Here is a 16,326-nt window from a genome sequence, read left to right as displayed (position 1 = left end):
GAAAGTTTAGGTTGTGTTTGTGTCTCTGTGTGTGCATACATTCCTACACTTGTTTGTAGTCTTAAATCAGAATAGAAAATCTAACGTTACTACTGGCCTTTAAAAATCTTTGTCTGAAACTGCCTTTCTGACCAGTACAAGTAAAGACCAAGACTTGTCTCCCTAGGAAAGAAGAACGGCCTGTGTTTATGCCTGTAGGATGGGATTTTACTTTATCTTTACTCATTCTGCGAAGTCTTTTGGCTTTTAAAATGAAAGTACAAGGGCAAAATGACATCCTGCATTTTAAAAAGTCCTTCACTCAATTACAGTGCAAGCCTGCCTTTCAGAGATCTTTCAGAGATCACTTCTATTTCTCCAATGCAAAACAGTAGCCTGAGCAGTAGCCAAAATATATGTTCCTGTGAGACTGTTTACTGAAAGTACAGCCATTGCAGTATTGTGACACATTAATGTGAAATATTCACCAAAAACTGCTTCTGTCTGTACAATTGATCTTCTAAGACTGCTTTGTGAAATGCTAGTTTAATTGTCATTACACCATGCAATGTTTCATGAGGATTTCACTAGCCTAAGTGTGAATATCATAGCAGTCAAAATGTTGTTTTTTCTTCATAATGTGATAGCACTAGAAAACCTTTTATGTGTAGTATTTTCCCCAGGAGAAGACACCAATTTTAACAATTTCCAATTGCCAAGTTAAAAATCTAGATGAAAAACTGTATTCCTTTCCATTTCTGTACTCTAGAAAAGCTCAATGCAAGGATCCTTTGTGAAGAAGAGGTCATGCTCCTCAGGGGCTGCTGTCTTTACACATGACACTGTGCTGGACATGAATGTGGACAGCTGTGCCATAAGGATGACCTGAGCTACTCCTTATTTTTCCTGAGCTAGAGCTACTCAGGACCTGGTGGCCTCTAAATGCAGAGAAGTGAAGCAGCCCACTTTAAACATGCCCATCTATCTGTAATAATACCTTTAGGTATTATTACAGATAGATGGGCATGTTTAAAGTGGGCTACTTCACTTCTTTTAGTCTCTTTACTCTTCCTTTCAGAAATTACTTCATCATTTATATTAACTTTAAATTTTTAGGCAGTCACAGTTTCCATTAATAAGCTCATATACTTCCTAATTTGTGGAAATTTCAGCTTATGGTCATTCTGATGTGCCTTATACCTGTGCTCTAGAAGAAGTTTAGCATTTATGGCTAGAGATCCATTTGTTTCTTGCAACATTGGGTGTTGTTACAGAAAATACAACTCTTGCTAAGTAGCTATTCTTAAAAAGAGGAGTAAATGAAACAAAAAAATTAAAAAGCAGTATTGGTTATAATACTTTATAGCATCATTTTCTTACTCTTTTGATTCTAGATTCCTAGGTTTTTACAGAAAAGAAATATATTAGAAAACAATATTAGCAAAAATTAAGTGGGACAGGAAATGAAGAGTGACATAATTTGTCCTTTCTAGAGCTCAGCAGCAGAAGAAAGCATATACATTTAATTGGGATGAGGAGGGGAAGAACCAAAATGAGGAAAAATTGTAATTTTGCTTGATTTATAGGGGAAAGACAAAAACCACTACAGACAAAAAAAAAAAAAAAGCGCAAATGAAGCAGACTTTATGCATAGAACCTTTATAATGCTGTTTTGCCTTAAAACTATTGTTAGGTATTTCTTTTCCTGTATCCCAGTGTTAAAGGTCTTCTCAGTGAACAGAGAAGAAAGATTCACTTGCTCCCCCAAAATCCCATCATTTGCAGTACTTCCTGGCAGACTGTATTGGTCCCTTTCATGCACAGTAGCTTCAAGAAAGCTAAGGTGCTGTTAAGGCATACTAAGCAACTTCTTTTTTTTCCCCTGAAAAGTGTTAAGAAACCTAAAGAGATTAATGAGATAAGCCTATTCATAATAAATCTATTTTTATTGTACAGAAGAAAGCAATATGTAATAAATTGTATCATTGTAGTTTTGTTACTTTTAAATTAGGACATGAAACTTTGCCATCAAATTTGTATGTTTAATAAAACTACTCCATGTACTGAACAATTTTGCTGGATTTTACCAATTTATTTCTAATTTATAGGTGTTTTTTAATTACATCCAGGACCTCTTTTTATATTCTCTAGCATTAAAAATAACTGTTAAAATTAAATGAGCAGCATTTTTATCTGTTCTGTTCAAACCACAGATGCTAGATTTGATTTTATTTCTTACACTGAGATTGAAATTCTATTTTAATATGCAGAACTACAATCTAGGGAATCATAAAATGCAGAGTGTTTTCATTAGATGATGGATCTGCACCTCTAGTTAACAGGAAAGCTGATTCATCAAACAGCAGTGATGAAGAGAGTGGGGCTAAAAAAGCCAAGTGACCTCAAAAATGAAGAAAGGATATACCTCTTTTGCACTATGTAAGTGTTTGCTTTAGTGTTAAACTCTAATTCTACCAATAAAACTTTACTTTAAAAATGCAGCCATATTTTAGAGATCAAGGTAATGGCAAGGTTGAAGCATGTATTTTTCATTCATTTACAGATTAATTATGGAATTTTAAGGGCTTGGTTTTGGTTTTTTTGGTTTGGTTTGTTGGTTGGGTTTTTTTAGGCTTTTTTTTGTTTTAAATTTTTTTTATTTGGTTTGGTTTGGGTTGGGTTTTTTTGAGTGGCACTCACTTTTCTCTCAAAGCCTGCATAATTTATGTGTTAGCTTTGAATAGTTTATTGCTGCTAAAAATGGAGTAAGTGGAGTTAAAAAAAAATCAAGTAAAGCTTACAGAGAAACTCAGATGGAAAATTATTCCTGAATTTGGTGGGTATTTTAGCAAAGCATTATGAATTAGGTAATGTTCTTACGTGTGCTTCACACTTACATGAGATAGACAAGTAAACTGGCCTGGGAAGCATAAAACTTCTCTACCAGGCACTGATTCCATTCTTTGGTAAGTGTTAGTTTGGTTGGCATTTCTTTGAGTGTGGTGATGCAAAATAATCAGCTGGAGCTTTCTGTTGTTTTCTGTTTGAATGGACATCTTTGTCATGACACTGCAAAGAGCTGATCCTTGTGCATTTGAATTGGGGGCACATTTCTTCTTTCCATTAGAATATCTTTGTAGGCCATTGTAGAGAGAGGTCGAAAAGTATTTGCAAGAGAATGCATCTTAATTGCTGAATAGCAAGCAAGGAAAAAAAATAGCAAAAGAAAAAAAAATCCAAGAAGGTAAAAATATCCCATGCAGAATTAATGCTTTTGCATTATACATATATCTTTACATTTAATCTCTATTAGCCTCTAGATGTTCCCTGAAAAGTGCTAGATGGTTCTTAATCTCTGGTTATGGTTCATTCCAGTAGCCATTGCAGAATTCTCTTTTTCACATGTAACTTGTAAGGAGCTGCTCAAAACTACATTTTTGTTTAACAATCCAGTCTGTGTCTCTAGGAACTGCTTTTGCTGCTGCAAAAAGGTATACCAGAGCTTCAAGACAGAGCTTCAGGACAGAACTGGTGCTCATCTGTGAATAATTTTGTCCAGGAATGCATAGCAGCCTGTTTGAAGTGGCTGCTTTTGGTGTAGAGACCAGGGAGCACTGCAACATTCAGAAATAGTGTTTATTTTAACCTTATGTTTTGCATCAGTGAGAAAACTGCTTTCATATGCACATACCACAGTGCAAACAAGTTCTCTGTTGTCCTCTGGGGTTTTGCTACATGTGTGGGAGCAAAGGTCCTTAATTCTTGCACCTGAGAAAGATGCATAGATGCAATGAGCATATAATTCTCTCCTGTGAATTGTCTCTCATCACTCTGACACTCAGCTGCCCCCTTTTCCAGATGTATTCCTATTGCCCTTTACTTTCTCACAGGCCAGCTCCACCTTTTCACTGAAGGATAACACATTCCATCTTTTTGCATATATTTCTATTGAAGCACATAGAGATGGGAGGCAAAGGCTGATTTAGATCTTTCCGGGTTTCATGCTGATGGGTTTTTGGTTTGTTGGCTGGTTTGGAGTACTGTCCAAATGGATGCAATTACACAAGGAAATATTATAGGGGTTTTGTCTGAGTAATATCTGCTCTGCCTCAGGATCACAACAGGAAAGCATGGCCTCTCTTGCATCTTTACATTTCTATTTTTTTGTTCTCTTGTGTGCCATTTTGCTGTCTTGGGATCTTCCCAACAGGCCCCTTCCTTCCTTACAAAAGCTCCTGTGCTAAAACTCCCATTTCCATTTCCTTATCTGATTTCTTTTGGGATGTCTGAAGAGTTATTTTCAAGAAACATTCTTTAAAGTTTTTGGTTTTGTTTTGGTTTTTTTGAAGAATATCAATGTATAATCCAATATAAAATAAAAATACTTGACTTGCAAGACTTTAGCGGTTCAGAAATAAGGCTTATAATACCAGGTTGAAAACTTGATCTTGTATGACTACAAAAATAATCAATGCCAATATTCCAGAATTTGTTGTATTATTACTGCTTCTGATTTTTGTGTATCAAATGAAAATATTTAAGTTGTTGCAAATGAAAATTTTTGTATTAACAATTAATCTGCAAGCATAATAAAATTAATATTTGTTTCTAAGATTCTTCTTTTTGTGTTCATTTTAAAATTTAAAAATAAAATCTATGAACAAAAAATTTAGAAAAACTGAGACTAAAACTGGTTTCTTAAAGCTTTTTTGCTCCTCGCCCATGATCTTTATGAATTTTTCTTGGGGAACTGTACATTTCAGCCACATGAATGAATGAAGAGTAATTGCTCTGCTTTAACCAGAAGGATTTTATCTCTGAGGACCTCCCAGCTCTTGGCTGGTCATATGTTCTTTTGAATACATGAATGCCAAAATTAGGTTGTTGTTGGAAGGTGCTCAGTCTCTGGAAGGTACCCAGCTGAACACGCACAGTTACAAATTGCTGAACACAACAATTCAAGAAAGATTTCATATATAAGAAGGAGCATTTTGGAAGTTTTGCTGTCAGAACTGCGGTGAGATGTCTCCACCCTGCAAATAGAGAAAATGCTCTAAAAAACCAAACAAAAAAAATCTGATGTTTTCTTGTAGCAAAATCCTGTGCAGCAAAGTGAGGGATGTATAAGTAGATAGTGAAGATATGTAAGCAGAAATCAGAGGAGCCTGGTGTTTACTTATGGATATTACAAGAATTTTGCATGTTACGAGTTGCATTTTATTGCAACTCATACACTGATGTCTTTATTCTGGTGTTCCTCCTATAAGCTGCTCAGAGCCTTCTCATGACAGGAGCATCTCTCACACAGGATTTCTTGGCTTTTGATACCACTGGAGCATAACACAAAGGTGTGACTTATTAAAGAAAGATTCTTCTCTACTTACTCCGTTTTGTAAGTCCCCAAAGTCCCTTGAGGTCTTTTTATGTTTGAGAGAACAAGGGAAATAGGGAAGCTGTAACTCCAGAGTGATGTGTAGGTCCAGGGCAGTGAAGTAAATCCAGTGCCAATCACAGACTGTGGAAGCAGCTGTTGGGATGGCCAGCAGGTGACCACACGGAGACGAGGGCTCACAGCAATGAGCAGGGGAAGGATGCTCATGTGACCGAGGAAAAGCTGAGCCCACTCTCGACAGTTCAGCTTCAGCCACGGTCCCTGGCCCAGCTGCTGGAAAATCACAGAGATTAAAAAAGGCAATAATTACAAATTATTGTCACCTCCTGCCTTGGGTCCAGGTCTGGATTTGGCTATTCTTTGGTATTTCCAGACAGAAAAATGGTAATCTGAAATTGATGAAGCTTGAGGGGATGTTGTTGGGCGGGTTGGCCATGACCTGCTGTGGTGCTGGGGTTATGGGCAGAAGAGCTCTGTCATGTGAGCTGGCAGAACTGGAGAAGTTTTCATAAATCTCATGACCATTAAAATAACAAAAAAAAAATTCTTTACTGAATTTTTAATTGTTGATGTACTTTTGCATTGGTTTAGGTATTTTTTCATGACAATTTATATTTGAGTTAAAACACATTTTTCACAGTACCCTTGGTATCAGCTGAAATGGAAATTAAAAGAAAAAGTCCCTTCCTTTCACTGGAAACATGGTAGGGAATCATTAATTTATTGTAATGACAGGGAAATTGATTGCAGAATACTGATTTTTACCAGTCCACAAGCAAGGGGGAAAATGCTATAAAAAAGAGTCAAGGATAATGTATAATTAAAGGCACTTTTTTTGGTTTAGTTGACACATGTAATTTGATTTAAATTATTTATGATAGTACTGCACATAGTAGATTCATAAGCACTCTGTAGTATGATTTGTAAAAGTAGAACTATACATTGCATTTAAAACCAATTTTACTAAATGTGATACTTCATGAACACATACAATGTTATTTATGTGCCACTGCATAAAAACTTGCCTGTAGAATGTTGTAGTATCCTGTGTAGAGTTTAAATTTCTGGTTTCCATATTTTACAATTTTCACACAACATTTCTGCCATACTCTAGCATTATTTTTACTCTCCTTTGTTTTGCCTACCTCGAAACTCAGATTGAATTTAGAAAAGCCTTTTAAAGGCTCTTTACCAATGAGGCTAAGTCACTTTGCAGCACATTTGCCATCTGCTTTAGCTGTTTCTAAGTCACTAAATAGTCTTCAACATCTTACTTTTTTTTCATCAGGTGTAATGGCAATAGCAGCTAATGAATGTGAATTAAAAATCTGTCAAATACAATGAATAATATACAGAATTATGTGTGCATAACAGCAAATTTGCATTTATGCCAGATAATCAAACTGGGAGGTGCCCTGGACTTTAAAAAATGTAGGTACTTACATGTAAGTATCTTAATATAAATACAAAAAAACAGGACTCCAAAGGCCAGTGAGAAACTATGTGCCAATGATAATAAACTGGTGAAATAGTTTCATTCTAAGAAGCATAATTAGTGTGTAAGTGAATGCTCATTAAAGCACTGTTCCATACTATGGAAGCTTCTAGTTCTTGCTCTTTTCTAATCTTCTTCCACTTACTTTGAGCCACATGTGTTTCTTTTTTTCCTTGGGTATAATGTGGGGAGTCCCACACTTTGTTCAGAATTGCTATTTTAAAGCATAGGAAGCATACTAATAAGAGCATTTTTTTTTCTTCCTTTAAAAAGTGAAAGACTAAAATCTGTTTACTTTGTTTCTTTTTGCACATGAGAAGTGGATATAAGTAATTCTAAAGTTTCTAGTTCCAGTTGTTTATGAAACAGCTGCTAGGAGCTGGAGAAGTGTAGAGGCATTGCTGTAATTTACAATGTGGCAGCTGGGAACTAGGGGGGCCTATTTATTTGCCTACACGACCCTAGATTGCATTCATTACCAAAACAAAACAGTTCGCTTTTTTTTTTTTTCTGTGAGATTTTTATATAGGTACTTTTACTTTACGGTGAATTAATAACAGTGGCGTTATTAGAAATTATTTGAATGCAAATCTCTTGTACAAATCTAGGTGTGACTGACCAATAAACAATTACATTTTACAGAAATGATACTGCCGGTGTTGCCTTTCAGTGATACTTTCACATCTAAAAGTGCTGCTGATTGAGATCTGTGGGACGAAAATAAGTTACTTGGAAATCAGTAAGGAACATAGGGAACACAGCATTTCCAAGAATTGGCTAAATGAAAAACAATTTTTTGCTCAGCTATCCTTTAGATATCTAGGGAGATCAATGTTATTTTCAAAGTAATAAAAAACAATTTTGGAAGACTGTACATTTGGCACTTAAAAATCTGTGTTCTAATGGAAATTCACTACAGGAGATTTTTTTTTTTCTTTCCCGAAAAAACCAGAAAATATGCCCTAATGTGTTTTGATAAAACACTTTATTCTGGGAAAATCAAAGCACAAGAATCTGGGGATAAAGAATACTGTATGGTGTAATGAATTTAATGAAAAGGAAATCCAGACTAATCAGACTGATTTGTGTCTTTGATCTATATTATAAAAATTTCACTAATGTTCACTGCACCATACATAGCACTGAAATGTGCTTTTGTAGTTCCCTCAGAGTAGAGGCAAAGCCACCTTTATTGCTAATCAGCACATGTAAGACTTGGAAATACTCAAGAAATCTGCTAAATCAAACACTCAGCTCGAGAATAGTCAAAGAAAACGAATCCAATTATTTTATATTTGTTTTGCTAAATGGTTTTTCTGTCAAGGACTGTGGAGAAGAAACCTTTCTTTCTTTCTTTCTTTCTCCTGCTTTTTAGAGTTGTTTGTCTCTGTTCTGTGAGGCTGGGAGCAGACAGTACCATATGATAAGCTATACATTGCTGCTGAGATTTCTGCCAACATTTTCCACCTGCAAATTTCAACAAAGTGCAGCCTAGGCTTTGTCTGCATATGATTTAAAGTAACAGCAATACAGAAGTCCCCAAATTGATTTTCTCCTGATTGTCTTGTAGTTAGTAATTGTTCAGTTCCTTTTTCTTGAAACTGATCCTCCAGCTGAAGAAAATGTCCCCTTCCTCTGGCCCCCAGAATTCTTTGGAATTTGTTGTGTATTCAAAAAACCACAGCTGCAGACATACTTCAAAGTGCAGAAGTGTTACAGCCCTCAGGCTTTTTGTGGTTGCTGAACTTTTGGATTCTGCAATGTGCCCCAAACACTGCTGCAAGCGCCCAGAGGGCTCAGAGGATGGTCCACACCTCTCAGTGAGGACTCTGATCACTGCAGCATCTCCTCTTTGAACCCTCAGTGTATACCACCAAGACAAAGTGCACAGAGCAGCCACAAAGGCAGTCTAAAACCTTTACATGCCATGGTTTTATTCTCCAGGTTTGCTGCAGTGAAAAATTTGGGACATATGGAGGCAGTTAGTCTCATGGGAATATGAATATTTGAACAGTTTGGTAAGTGCACCTTAATTGAATGAAGCTGCAATGAGTTTTGGGCAGGAAGGTGAGTAGTCTGGCTGGGCAGCAAAGAGGTCTGAAGGCAGGACTGGCATCTGGAAACCAAGGTCTGCCTACACCATCTGTGTCACCAGCACTGCTGCAAACCTCATGGGAAAACCTCCTCACTAAATCTGACCCATGCAGAGATTTTCTTATACGCTGAGCTCCTCCTTTGTTACCCCAATGTTCAGACTCTGACTCATATTTTTGGAGTCACTGAAAATGACTAAATGAGGGAGATGAGGTCTTGTGAAAGTGGTGCAATGTTAAAGATAGACAGTAGGGCACTATTTTTCTTTAAAAATGAGTGCTTATTAATATGCAAATATCTTAAGGCATACCTTATCCTGTTTATCTCTGAGAAAAATAAAATACAATTTTAGATAAATGATTAAATACTTTCAGAGTTATTTCAAATGGTGTTGGAGATATGTGCATAAGGAAAAAATAAGATGTCACGGATACATGACTATTCTTAGATTGGTACCAAATCCTTACTTTGGTGTAGATTTTTTTTTCTCTCAGTCTGTATTTCTTAGCCTCCAGGATATGCAGATATATTATATGCCATGCACCAACATGGCAAGGAACGTAATTTGTGCAAACTATATCAGCCACACTATATCAGGCCAGTCTTTACATAAAGACTATTTTAGTTATGTACTAACATTTAACTTTTTCTTTATGCATATTTTCCCCAGAATGGTTCTTCTAGTCACACCACACTCCCACCAGAATTTCTTCATGCTGTAACTGAAGTTGCTGGTAGTCATTAAGATGAATTCAAGTTATGGTTTCATTTGTCTGTCTCTAATTTGGAGTTTCTGATGTCCTTGAAGGGTAACTAGGTGGGACATCTTACAGAATGTAAACAAAAAAATTTATGGGTGTCACAGTGCCTACTAAAATGTGTTTGTCTATTATCTGTGCCATTTTGCCTGTACTAATTATGCATTTCCCATAAATCTGTGGCTTGAAAGCTGTGCTTTGCACCACATATTGTGTGGACTAAAACTATTTGCACTTGACATTGGAGGCAGAAGAGGCTGATTATTTTACAGGGTCAGGCCTTATATTATTCAAGCTGCAGCTTGAAAGTAGGTTTTCTCTGTGGGTCAGTAACAAATACAAGTAATATGGCAGGGCTTAAATAAAGCCATTGGAAAGAAATTATGTCGACATATATAACATGCTTAGCATTATACAGCTTCTCCCTCTGGGAAATCAAAGTGAGACTTTGGCTACATAAAACATATGTTATAGGTTTTACATAGCTCTATTTCAGTGAAACACTAATTTTATTTTGGCTATAATGCTGTGATTAAAGATGATGTCAAAAAGAATGGCTTAATGCCCATGCCCCTATTAGATGTTTACTAAAATACTTTGCTGAATTGGGGAACAGTGGCCCTGAGACATTCTGCAGAGCTTCTGAATCCCAAAACAGCCCTAAATAAATCTATTCAGTCACAAAGACAATTTTTAATACAGTACGCTCTGTAGCATTAGACCTGACATTTTTATATATGCATTATTGCTGACACACAGTTGCTGTGGGAGGTGTAATTTAGAATTTTCCAACCCTTGCACATTCAAAAATCCCTGTCACAGCATTACACTAATATGTTTACAGTAATATTTCCTTATTTTATTTATCTAAATGTTGTATTATATATCCCTTTATAGAGGTCTATAAAAAGTGTCTAATTAACCCTATCCACGTTACTCAATTATTTGGGTTTTTATGGTGAGGGATGAATGTCATCTTTAATGATTATATGCCTAATTAAATTGTTTAATTTATATTTATTTTGTTCTTATTTAATTCATTTTGGAATAAAAGTAAAAAAAAAACCTCCAACAATGTATTGCTCATAACAATACTTTAAAGCAAAATATTGAAGTAGTTAAATTCTTTTCAGAATTTACTTGATCAGAGAAGGAGGTACTTTTTACTCTGTACTGAGGAAGTAGGTCTGTTCATGTTTAACAGAAACAAATATGCATCCATCACATCTTAGAATAATTTTCAGACATATGGCATAGTGCATAAATAATTGATTTCATCAGGTCTTATGTCAGGGTAGAACGCAAACAGTTAAGGTACATTGGGCTTGAGCTAACAGATGTACATGAAAATAAATGGTATTACATAAATAGGTGCATTTTTTCATATCCTGTTGACACTGCCACTGAATTTTTTAATAGAGAAATTAGATCAATGAGGACATTAGGTGTTTGATAACAACTTGAAAGATTTGAGTTTTGTCACAAACAGACCTCTATTAAAGAGTGACAATCGGTAGCAGAGAACATAATGAATGCCCTCGAAAAATACTGATGCTGACTGATAATCATAGCACTACCAGACCTTCTGGGGGCTGATAACAGGCTTCCTCTGGTGGGGTCTTTGCTCATCAGCCTGCTTTGCTTGATGCCTGGCTTGGCACATGCTTAAGAGATGTCCCAAGAACCCACATAGCTCAGGCTTCACAGTGTGCATGTCCCTTCACCAAACAAAACTGTGAGGAGTCTGGAATGGTGGAGGAACAAGGGAGAATTTAGCATACAGAGGAGAAAACACTGAGACCAAAAACTGCTGCAGAAATCCTCTCCCTGCTTTTTTGACTTGTGGTCTGAACAGCAAGACTATCATTATCTCTGTACTGTCTCCTAAAATTACTTTTTTTCTCAAAGGAGAGATTCCTGGCAGTAGACATTGGCCCCTTGCTGCCCTTTTCACCTGCAAGATGTATTGATGTATCTAATTTATATTAATGCTGCTTCTTGCTTGGTGTTTAATCCCTGCAGCTGAAACCTGTGAGGTGTAATTGCCATCCCCATTTGTGGCCTGGGAGTAGGCACATAGCTGTGGCTGTGGATGCAGTCAAAAGTCAGATGCTGCCCTTTGTCGTGGCAATGCAGGGCACTAGACTGGGCAAGCTGGGAAGGAAAACCCTGCTTTTCCTCTGGGTGTCTCACAGTGTTGAGCTTTAAGTCAGAGAAAGTCAGACATGGAAATACATGTTAATGGTTAGAAAAGTGGTGGTAGAGTCCAAGTTATACTCACATGCACTATAAAAAATCAACATTTTTCAATTTTATTTCTGTCTCATTTTTTTCTTCTTTTACCCAAAGAGGGTATTTCAAAGTATTCATAAAATAGGTACAATTAGAGGAGAAGCTTACATTTTGGGGTAAAGCAACCTGTTTAATAAATTCCTGACAGACAGATTTTTAGGTAAAAATTTCAAATTCCAAAAACAACATATTCTGATTAATCTTGAATATGATAAAAATAATTGTATATAAGATAAAGTTCATAGCATACAATTATTTCTATCATTTACCCTCCCCCTCAAAATGTCAATAGTATGTGTTGAAAAAACCAGCAGAAATACCCTCCCAAGTTCAGCCTTTCTATATGGAATTGAAATTTTCAAGGGACACATTCTTAAAAAGGAGAATTATTTATAAGAGCCTTTAAAATAAAACAGGCTGGGATTTGAATGACTGTAAATTATTCTCAGCAATTACCATACACTCTAATCTGTTGAGAGTGTACTCTCCATGTGACGCTTTACTGCAGTGGCAGACCAAGGAAGTTAAAAAACATATTTTAATAGACCATCCTGATTTTTATTTCTGAGAAAATGAGAAGGATAAGGTATTCAAATAACTCAGTATTGGAAGTTATCCAAATAAACCAGCAAGGGAGTCCTAGCCAAATGAAGAGATAAATTTCTGGATCTTGAAGCCATAAATCCAAACTATTCTTGGTGTAGAAGACATGCATTGCTGGATTACATTTCATGTAATGTTTACATGTAGTGTTCTCCCAAGTCTCTCTCAAGGAATGTAGTAAAAACCAGTCAATAGAAAAAGTGAGAATAAAACATGCTGTTATTGTATATTAAGACAAAAATCAACACAGAGGTGCAGTCCTATAGGATTTCTGAAATTACTGAATTAAAATAAGACATTCTAATATGATATATGATCCTTCTTCTAAAATCAATTTAGTTGATAAGAGTTCCCATTTATTTCTTCGTGCCTCTTTGCTTGACTCTACACTTATGGTATGTCATAAGTTGCTGAGTGACCTGTGGAGCTGGGCCGCCAATGTGCACTGGATAGTCACACCCCATATGCTTTATTGAGATGTTCTTAAAACTGAGATGTTAAAGGCCATAATATCAGTCTACCACTGGGGCTTTCTCACTCTTTTCCTTGGGGCATCAAATGAATATGAGTATGAAACCTGGAATTCTTCTCACTGCCTTTTATCCATGGGGTCTCTCTGGAAAGCTTCTTTGCAAGAGCAGGTGAGAAAAAATATTTTAGTTTCCTGACTTTACTTAAATGACATGTGGTGACAGCACTGCACTATTCTCCTCATGATTAGGGCAGGCTCTAGAGCAGGGAAAGCTTGGAGTAAACCAATAAAATATGCTAAGAGTCATATAATCACAAAAGGACAGAAGCTTTTTATGATATAAAAAGAACTGAAGGAGTTATCTAGTTCTACTCCCTGTATAAAGCAGGGCAAATGAGAACAGGTTACTAAGAACCATGTTCAGTTGGGGGTCAAGTATCTCTGTAGATAGAGACACACACGACCTCTCTGAGCTACCTCCAACTGATGGTCCCCTGCTAGGAAGAAAAAGTGCTCTTAGTGTTAAACCAGAATTTCCCATGTTCAGAATTGTGCTTATGGCTTTCTGTCCCTCCACCTTCAACATGACAACAGTGATTTGTCCTGCTCCTCTTTCTTGTCCAGGCCAAACCATCCCAGCAACCTCTATTTCCCTTGCCCATCCTTTTCTATAGCCCTGACCATCTGAGTTCAAATCTGGACCCTGCGTTCTCTGTGTAGTTTCAGTGGCGCTGAAAAGTTGAGCCACATAGTGAAGCATCCCATGAAATGCATGAAGCCACCAAAAAACATGTCTTTTACATGCAGCCCTTAATCAGGCAAATGAGAAACTCTGGGAAAGGTTTGTCAGCTTTACGGTCTTTGTGGACCCTCTGTTATATCTGAACAACAAAGATTTGGAACCAGAAATTTTGTCCACCCGGGGAATGGAAAGTACACGCCCTTCAACAAAAAGTGTTGTGTTGCATCTCTGTAAGGTAAGGTTTAGTGAAGATTTTATATCTGTGTTAGAGCTCCTCTTTTTAACAGATTCTAAATGACAGGGCTGCAATACAACCTTGATATCTGAGGGACCATGAAGATGCTTTGATGGTCTGACTTTTGGTGTTCATGAAATATAAGCTGAGACTGAGAACTAATACGTCTAGCCCAAAGTTCACAGATTTAAGAAGCTGTATCCTTATATGTAAATTTAAAAAAATATATTTTAATAGGCTTGCTGGCACCTAGGTGTCATTTTTTTTCCCTTGCTGAATATAGCACTGACTGATACAGATATTTTAGATGCATCTAACTGAAAGCAAAATAGTCTGTTCCAAGAAGAGAAGGATTCTCAGTTATTATATTTCTGCTACAAAGAATGTGAAAATGAGTGGGCAGTATAAATTTTCTGCATGAGCTTTGAAATTAAATTAACAGAACATTTCATTTATGGCAGAACATGTGTAGCTATATTACAAGGAGACTCAGAGCACATAATTTGTCAATTAATACACATTAGTAGATCTGGGTTATATATTTGGTTTCCCAGGCTCCTAACTCAGTGTTATGTATTCATTGAACCATCCTCTCTGTTGCTTTTTTATTGAATATGCTCCACCCATCCCAATAGGGAGGAGACGTAAAATTGTTTACCTTTGTGCAGGAAGTAAGGGGAGAATTGTTGAATCTGCTTTCTCATTGCAGTCAACAGTCAAGCTCGTCTAATACTAATAATCTAAAATGATGCAAAAATCTTCATTGTCCACTCATCTCTTCTGTACCTATATATGGGCAGTCCATTGCAATACATAGAGGAATAAACTAATTTTTTTTTTTCTGTTGCACTTCTGTGTGCTCTGGATAAATCACAGAAACCCAGGATATTTCCAGAGTACTGCTTCCCTTGACCCCACTGGGCATAACTGATAAAATCATTAATGAATGAGATATTTTAATAAAAGGCCTTATATTCTTTTAATCTTGCAATATGTTAGCATGGATTTGTTTAAATGGAGATTTGATTATTCTTGGAGAAGTAAGTATACAGAAAGTAGACACTTACGGAGTGAAATTTTCTGTCAACATGTGTACATAGAAAGACTTGACTGTTACTGCATTTAATTATTTTTAACACTGGTTACTGTTAACTGTTCTAGATGCTTAAAATGTCACCAAAAATAACCTGTCCTTTACTAAATAGCTTCAAAAGAGGTTCTTGGAAGTGTGTGCCAAGACAGGACCAATATGCTGTCATGGAGACTCCAGTCATGGAGGTGTAGTTCTGGCCATGGAACCATTTCAGGATGATGGGGTCAGGGTGAGCCTGGTTCTGGGCACTTCAGATCAATATGCAAACCCTTTTATGCTTATCCACTGACCCTCCTTAAAACACGTTAGCCAAAAAGCACCAAAGACTTTGGGTACTATAGCTGATTTGTGCCTTTTAATCTGTGAATGGCACAGGGTTATGTTTTTTTGAACATCCATTTATTTTAAGAGTTAACGTTCTTGTGATATCACTTAATTTTCCTATGTGATGATGAATATAGCTTTTGCTCTTTACCATGCCCTCCTTGTCTGTGTGTTTCTCTATTTCTGCAGTGTAGGTAGAACTATAATGACTCTAATATTTTACGTCTGCCCAATATAAGGGAAGTAACACCTTATGAATTAATGGGTTTTTTAAAAACTAAAATGTAGTCTCGTTAACTAGATCAAATATTTTTCCCCTTTAATTTAAGCAAGGATGTGCAGAATGTATTTAATGTATGGTATAATCTGCCAGCAGGAACACCAGATTTCTTGTTAACTTGCTACACATCATTTGCACATGAAAGGATGAAAGATTTCAAAAATATATTTATTATTTTCCTCACATGCCTCTTTGCTTTAATTTGAAAAAAACTATTCTGATTGATTAAATATAAGTCTTGCCACAGATAAAGTACTCAGTCAGAATAAGGAATTCCCTCTGCATGATTATACAAAATGCAATACCATTATGTTTGGTTTCTTCCTGCTTTAATTTAGTTTATTCCCTTAGGAGAGATCCATTCACCATATTTAATTTAGCTGTAACAGACTATCATAATTTTTTTCCAAAAAAAGAAAGCTTTAAGAGTTGAAGATGTATCATAAGCTTCCTATTTTCCGCCTTACCTTCTTAAGAACTTTATTGTTTTAGTTCCATTGAAAATTGTAAGGCAAAAATGAGAGCTCTGGAAATGTTCCTAGTTTCAACCTTAGTGAAAGAGTTTGC

The sequence above is a fragment of the Agelaius tricolor genome, unplaced genomic scaffold (genome assembly GCF_023055355.1).
Source record: "Agelaius tricolor isolate 1412-34295 unplaced genomic scaffold, bAgeTri1.0.p SCAF_4, whole genome shotgun sequence".
Lineage (NCBI taxonomy): Eukaryota > Metazoa > Chordata > Aves > Passeriformes > Icteridae > Agelaius > Agelaius tricolor.
This window is presented reverse-complemented; position numbering follows the sequence as displayed.